This window comes from Calliphora vicina, chromosome 2, assembly GCF_958450345.1.
Source record: "Calliphora vicina chromosome 2, idCalVici1.1, whole genome shotgun sequence".
Taxonomy (NCBI): Eukaryota; Metazoa; Arthropoda; class Insecta; order Diptera; family Calliphoridae; genus Calliphora; species Calliphora vicina.
This window is the reverse complement of record NC_088781.1, coordinates 55,591,815-55,600,661: the sequence shown is the minus strand read 5'-3', so window position 1 is coordinate 55,600,661 and position 8,847 is coordinate 55,591,815.

Here is an 8,847-nt window from a genome sequence, read left to right as displayed (position 1 = left end):
CAAAGCAAGATTAGTAATCAAAGGCTTTAGACAACGTAAAGGCATAGACTATAATGAAACCTTCAGTCCAGTCGCAAAATTAGGAACAATTAGAGCAATATTGAGTGTAGCTGCAAGTCAAAATATGTACCTTTCTCAATTCGATGTATCAACAGCTTTTCTGTATGGCCAACTTGAAGAGATTATCTATATGAAACAGCCAGAAGGTTTTAATGATGGTACTAACAGAGTATGTCAGCTTAAAAGAAGTTTATATGGATTGAAGCAAGCGCCACGCTGTTGGAATCGTAGATTCGGAAATTATTTAATGAAGCTTGGCTTTAAGGCCAATGAAGCGGATCCTTGCTTATACATGAGAGATAAAGAAGGTAAGAAGTTAATACTAGCTCTATATGTAGATGATGGCCTAGTAGCTGCCACAAATCCCAAAGAATTGGAAATATTTTTATCTGAATTGAGAAATGAATTTAAAATAACAGCCAAAGATGCAAGTTATTTTTTGGGGCTGGAAATAAAAAGAAATAAAAATGGCATAATTATTAGTCAGGAGGCTTACGCAAAAAGAATTTTGGATAGATTCAGATTCTCTGAATGTAGATCCGTTTCATCGCCAATGCTAAAAGGAGAAATTTTCGAACCAGGGAAAGAAAGTGTAAAGGGTTCTCAATTTCCTTATAGACATCATGTATTTAATGTTGGGAACAAGGCCAGATTTAGCTTACAGTGTTGGGTTTCTATCGAGAACTTTAGAAAACCCTTCGAATGATGATGTTATCCGTGTTAAAAGAGTTTTTCGCTATATTTCTGGAACGTCAAAGTACGGAATCTTTTATAACAATAAATCAGACCAAAAACTGAAATGCTACAGTGATGCAGACTTTGGTGGTTGCAAAACAACTGGAAGATCCACAACGGGTGTTATAGTAAAATTAGCTGGAGGCGTAATTTCATGGTTAAGTCAAAGGCAAGCAATGGTAGCTACATCCACAACTGAAGCAGAAATTGTTGCAGCCTCAGAAGCTGAGTTAATTGGATTAAGTGATATTCCATTACTACAAGTCGATAATTCTGCTGCTGTACGTTTAGCACAAAATCCACAATATCATAGAAGAACAGTTTAAGGCATTTCTTTGTACGTGAGAAAGTCAGTGAAGGAGAACTTGAGGTTCAACAAATTTCTACACAAGATCAATTAGCAGATTTGATGACAAAACCCTTGCAGCCAACAAGATTAAAGATGCTCTGCGATCAAATCGGCTTAAGGATCTCTAACATCACATAACAAGGGAAAGTGTTGAATTAATGTGTTATGTTATGATATGTACTGTATTTTGTATTTTTATTATAGTAGTATTTTGTATCTGTTGAAACTTCAATTCTCATAATTTTTCATTCTTAATAATACATTTATTACAAAACCTTGGTCTTTATTGATAAATAAATCCAATTCTGTTTGCTAAAAGCAAGGGTCATGATATCGCAAATCATATTCATGGAACCATCAAATGTAAAGCAACAGCTTAAATTCCCTTATTATCCAAATTAACAAGAATCGAGTTTACAACAACCAGCCTCAGTTAAGAAAAGAGAGCCAAAGGAACTACTGATCTTTTGAGGCCAAGAACGGATCAAGTCAATTTTGGATACTCTGTTCTAACGCAAAGCGTATCCCAAAGAGAGAGTTATGCATCGATCGAAACAAATAGTAGTCGGGCGGGGCAAGCTCTCGACTATAAGGTGGGTGAGGCAAAACTTCTCAACCACTTGATTCTAAATAGTTTTCAACAGGTATTGCAACATGTGGAAAGGTGTTGTCATGATGGAATATTACGGTTTCAAGTGTGGCCGAATATTCGGCTAATGATCGCTTCAAACGAATCAATTGTGATCGGTACAGATTCCATGTGATGATCTGGCTAGATTTCAGCAACTCATAATAGATAGGACCCATTTGGTTCCACCAAATACGGAGCATTACTTTAGCGCCATGGATATTTGGCTTTGGTGTCGATTCGGCTGGTTGGCCGGACTTTTCATACGATCTCTTACGCTTCTGGATTTCAAAATAGATCAATTTTTCATCGCAAATAATGATTCGGTGCAAAAATTATTTTCTTTTATAGCGCTCATTTCAAACACGCAAAATAGTCTTTCACGGTCTCAGCTTCAATTTGTAACCGATTTCCCTGCTGCTCGCAATGATTTTGAAATGGCTGCTTGAATAGCTCCCAATGATTTGGCAAGCTCTTGGTGAGTTTTACAATAATCTTCATGGAGTAATGACTGCAATTCTTGGTCATCAAACTTCTTTTGGCTAGCTAGTGTGACCTTTGTCTTCCGTTTCAAATTCACCACTTTTGCACCTCACAAACCATCTCTCGCACGATGAAAGCGATGGAACACCTTCACCATAAGCTTTAGTGGCAATCGATGTGCTGCAGCGACGCTTTATTCAAAATAAAAGAAGAAAGCTAAACTTTGTTGGCTTTCTTGGCACAAAATTCGACATTTTCGAATTATGCTAACTTTTCACTAAAATATCCGATATGTCCAACTTTAGATGGCTAAAAGGCCCTCACCATCAACGGCAAGTACTATAGGACAATTATTACTTACTTCTTTTGACCCCTTTCACACTATGCAATTTATTTGCGCAAGTCTCTTGCCCAACAACAAAACAGCATGCAAAATTTTCTTCTCCTCAACCCGACATTATCTCTGGCATCAACAAACACAAGAGACTTGCGCAACTAAATTGCCTAGTGTGAAAGGGGTCTTTGGCCTGAATTGGATGATATGGACACTAACGACATTTGGTTTCAACTAGACGTCGCAGGTCTATGCGAATAAGCCACAAACCACAGCAGCATTATTTATGCGCCCGAGTTATAGAAAATAGGACAGCGATACGGCGGAGGACATTTGCACGATGTAATATTCCATACATTATGGCATCGATAGGCTTGCCAATTGTGTCTGAATACTATTATTATTTACATATTTACCATTTTTCATTAGAAAACATTTTCTTAAAAAACTCAAATTTCAATACAAAACTTGAAGCTTTCTCAAACGATTTTCAATTCCATCAATCTCTAGGAAAAACAAACATGCCCAAGGGCAAATCCAAAAGATCTCTTTATCGCACCCGAACTGTACGCAGCATAACCCAAACTATGCAACCAATTGTGAGCAAACATTTCATTGACTTTCGAGCAGACGAAGTCGAAACAACACACAGATCATTTAAAGCGGCCCGGCAACGAAACTCCTTTAGAATGGCCGAAACTGTATTAGATCGTATCATAAGCAAACTCAAAAGAGACTATAAGGCCCAAGATATTTTACTTTTGATAACGCCAGCCAGTAAACATTCAAATCTATACAAATTGCATGTAATACATCGCCATAGACAGGGTCACCTGGGTATGACAACAATTACCTACAAAGAATTGTGCCGATTGAAAGCTAGTAAGGCATTTCATAAATATTGCATAGTGTTTGGCTCACGTTATATAGACTTGAAAACGGTGGTGTTGCAAACAGAAGCCATTAAAAGTCTGGTCAGTTGCATAAATAGAAAATCTTGTGGAGAATCAATGGAAGTGGAACTTCCGGCAAAGATGTCAAATAGCAGTTCTGCAGGGGATTACTTGAATGCTGAAACTGATGCCACCCTGAAATTTCAAGATAGTTTCATACAAACTGATCCAGAAATTGCAGATGATATATCATTTTCTCTAAATGACATCTTGCAGCTCATAGAAACCATTAATCATACTTTAGAGCCCTGTAAAAAAGATATTGATGGTTTCTTTTTTATGGCCGATAAATTGCAATTTTCTCTTGTGGTGCGTCCTGAGTTGCTGTGGAAAACTTCGTGCCCAGTTAAGAACACTCCGGAGAACTGTGTACGTTTCCAGCTTGAGTCCTATTTGCCTGGTAATTGTTATTTAGGTTGTATTACAATGATGGAAATTGATTTAATGCAGCATTTGGAAATGTTTCCGAAACTTTTATTCAACACCCATGTCATCGAGGATGTTTATGATATTATTCCAATGCCGAAATGGTTTGTGGATCTTTTGAGAAAAGTTTTTGGTTTTTTAAAACTGGAACTGTTGTATGATGCTGTGGGAGAGTTGATATTTGATTGGTATAAGAATTTTACATTTTTGTAAGAGTTATTTCCTGTATATGGTTAATTTAATGAAATAAAAGAAAAGCTTTGGCTTTGCATATAATTGTTGTTTATGTAGCCGATTTGGACTTGTCGTATTTTACCGATAATTTAATGATTAATAAATTGTTTCATATCTGCTAGATCGACGTATTTTGGACTCTATATCAAATAATATTCAAATATTTTTGAAAATACATATCGCACTGGTTCCTCTAAAGAGAATCACTCAAAATTTAATTTCTCCATCATCTACAATCAGCGAGAGAGTTTTTTTTCCAAGTCAAGTTTTTTTAAATCTAAAGAAAAAATCGTTTAAAAAGAAAAGATTTAAATTATATTCTTTTTTTAAAAGATTATATCAGTAGATCTCACTAAAATCCTAAAAAAATCACATGTGTATACAAAAAGGATTTCGAATACCATATTTGCTATTATTTTTTGGTTGAACTGTTATGTTTTGTATGTTTTTTATGTTTTTGTACACAAAATTCGTGGTTGTATTTTCAATTTAAAATTAAAATAGAAATTAATCAGTTAATCGAATAATTTTAAATTAACCGATTATTAACCGAATGAATCTAAACCCCGATTAATTATTTGCTCGGTTAACCGATTAAACCAGAAACCCGATTAATTGAATACCCTAGTATATACATATATTCTGGATCTTTATAGATAGCGAAGTCGATTAAGCCATGTCTGTCTGTTGAAATCAACCCCCAAATAACTTATATACACGATTCATACATTATTATACGGTTGCTATTTAAAATCGAGAAAATCGGTCCACAAATGGCTGATATATAAGGAAACAAGATCGATTGTTTACCTATTTTTGACTTATATCTGGATTACTAAGTCATTAATATAGACAATCTAATGATAGATATTTCAAAGACCTTTGCAACCACGTATATAAAACCATAGTAAGTTGGACCTACAATCTGTCAAAATCGGAAAAAATATTTTTTTAACACGATTTTTTTTTTGCTAATTATTAAAAAATAAATTGAAAAAACAAAAAAAAATTCGAAAATCTTTTTATTCCAAAAACAAAATAAAAACACAAGTGTGGAAAAAAAATGTTTTGTTTACCTAAAATATTTAAAATTTTTATTTTGAAGTATAATTTGGTGAACGGTATATAAGATTCGGCACAACCGATTATAGCTCTCTTACTTGTTTTTGAAGAAATAAAATCCGATGATGCCACCAGCGTATAAATTGCAACAAACGTTGCATTTTTCTGGATGTAATGGAGTCTATTGTGGATTGATCTCACTCCATATCCGGCAATTTTGTTTATTAACAAACCCGTTAAGCCAGAAATGAGCAACATTGCTGAACATAATTTTGCGATAAAACATTGGGCCCAGTTTCCAACAGCCCTAGAGCATAATCGGCGAAAGAACGACGCATATGATCGGGGCTTTAATTCCTGCACCAGCTAGATCTTATACGAATGTAGGTCATGCTATTTGCGCAAAATCGATACGCCAGATCTTCTTGTACACTTTCGTTTACAGTGGCGATATTCTCTTCAGTACGCACATTCCCTCGATATATGTATGTAGTTTTTCAGTGATTTCCAATTTGTATTCCTAAGATATTTCAATTTTGGCATTGTGAGTCCCATACTATCAAACATTTGCTGCAAAACATTTGATTTTGTTGTTGAAAGGGGAAAGAGGAATGGAAAAGGGTACTCTGTTTCATATACATGAAGTTTTTGTTGAGTATGTCATCCACATTTATTCGTTCTGTACAGAAATGTCAACGGTTTTTTTTTAATACATTACAATGAAATTTGAAGACGGATACAACTGTAATTTTTGGCGAAAGAGTAGAGAAAATTATAGCAGATTTTTACAGGGTTAGATATGACCACTGTACATCGATTCCTTGCAAAAAGTGAAAATTGGAAAATTTTGAGTTGACTCTCTTTTGAGGAACCAGTGCGAAATATGAATGATAAAAGTATTTAGATATTTTTAGAAATGAGATTATAATAGAATGTGATTATAATAATAAATTAATCAAAAGATTAATTTTGAGTTTAATCTTCAGATCTTAAAATAGTTTTCTAAGGTTTCGCAATAATGTTGCGAATGAACTAACTAAATCCGGTTCTTGTTTTGCAGTAAGAACGGGACCTTTGAGATTCTGCTAAGACTATTATCAGAGTAGAATACGTACTCAAAATCCAGGCTGATAATAGGGATCTTATCAGCATGGATGGGATCCTTAGACATAAACTTAAGACTGGTCTCGAGAAAATAGAGGAAAAATTTAGTATAACTATAGTCAAGACTTTCGAAGTTCCCTGCTTTCGTTACTAAGGCTAAAAAAGCTTCCCTTTATGGTGGACTTCGGAGCTATCTTATCCAAGTAAGGAAACACGTAGGGCCAAATATACCGTGATAACTCATGGAGAAGCTTCTATGAATCTATATATAACACTAAGGACTCTGCAAGACTTAGCTGAATTATAGCCAAGGGGCAATCCAATCCCACATATTAAGAGGAAGGATGACTCCTGGTCCTCCTCAGCTCCTCAGCAGAGTCACATGACCTACTGAATACTCTCATCCCAGGCTGCAAGGATGTTGCTACTCTATCAAATATCGACAGTGACATTATCTTCTATTATAGGATATCATGGGTGATTGATAGTTTCTCACCATTCTAGTCACCTGGGCCTGATGGTATTTTGCCAAAGATGCTACAAATCGCAAAAAGGCTATGTCTCTCTCTCAACCATGTTCCGGCTAACTGGAGGAAGGTCAAGATGGTTTTTATTCCCAAAATTGGCAAAAAAAGTCATGATAATGCGAAGGACTGTCGTCCAATTAGTGTTTCATCTTTCCAGCTTAAAACGTTGGAAAGACTCATCAACACTCATATAAGGCAAAGACTAGAGGGCACAACACGACTCTCTAGCAGTCAGCGACACTCTACAGAGACAGCTCTGCATGAAATGGTAAGAGTTATAGAAATATCCCTAGAATTTTAACAATACACAAGAGCGGCCTTCCTGGATATGCAAACACTCTTGTAATTCAACAAGATCTTATTACTCTAAATATTGAAGAATATATCAGCGACTGGTTAGTAACCATGTTGAAATCAAGAATAGTTACAGCAAATCTTGGTAATACTGGTAAGTCCAAGTAAGTTGGACTAGGCACACCTCAGGGCGGGGTGATCTCTCCACTACTATGGCTTATTGTTATTAACTTGATTCTCATTTGTTCTAGAAAGAATAGGAATATAAGTTGTTGCTTATGCGGACGATGTGGTGATACTTGTATCAGGATTGTTTTCGGATGTGATTAGAATATTATTTCCACTGCTTTTGGGGTTGCTCGACAAGTGGGCCACGAAAAGTGTTCTTTGGATAAAACCAAGCAAAACAGAACGTGTACATTTCACGACAAAAACCAAAATTGCAAGCTTCAGTCTTCCACTGCTGAAAAATTGCGAAATGCCCCGTTCAAATAATGCAAAATATCTAGGATTTATCCTGGACTCTAAATTATCATGGAAACTGAATACTCAACATAGGGTAAGAGGGCAACGACGGCCTATTGGGACGTAGTCCCAACATAGTTAAATGGATGTATACGGCTACTTATGGATATCTTGTATGGTGGATTGCAACTAGAAAAAACTATGTCGTAGACCAACTATATAAAGTCTAGAGATCAGCCTGCTTTGGCATAACTGACGCACTTCAGAGGGACTGAACACTATACTGTACCTTGTTCCAATAGTCCTTTACATAATGGCCACCTCTGCCTGTAGAGCTGCGAGACTTCATGCATCTGGATGTTGGTGATCGAGAAAGTATAGCCAAGCGGGGATTCTGGGCCTATATTACTCCATATACAGATTTTGATAGGTTGTTCAAGGTCTTAATTCCCTCCAGGAGTGAGTGGTGTAATGGTAATCTCGTGGTCGAATATGACACCAGGATATATTCAGACGGTTCTAAAATCAGCTGTGGTTCTGGTGTTTTCTGTGATGAACTTGGAATAGGCTCTCATAACGTCTTCCAAATTAATGCCGTGTTTTTAAGTCCGAAATTATTGCAATACTCGCGGCAGTATAGGTATTTTTGTCGACAGTCAGATGGCACTTCTCATACTGAAGGCCTATGACATTGGGCAATCAGTTTCAGCACAACATTACAGATTTTTCACGCACGGACATGCAAAGGTGAGGTTATGACAATCACTAGCAGACTGCCTTTATCTGGACACCAAGTAGGAAAGTATTGACGTGATTAAAACATTCATATGGAAGTGCTTAAGTAATAAATGATGCGTGTTAAAACATATTTTCATTTAATTATTTATAGTTGCAATAAAAAATGTAATTCCGAAAAAGTAATTGCAATCTTAATTAAATTATATTAACTGTAACAACTAAGAGAATCTGAAAGTTTTTAAAACGAATACAAGCACAATAATAGTCAGATTAAAACGAATTATTTTGAGCTACTTAAAAAGAAGTTCGAAAGAATATGCTTCCAAACAGTTTTATATAGTTTAAATGTGCTCAAACATAATTTTGATTTTAAACCTTCAATACTTATTATCTGGTCGGATTGAAAAGTAAGTTCTAGTTTCTCTTGCATATAAAATACTAACGACAATTATATA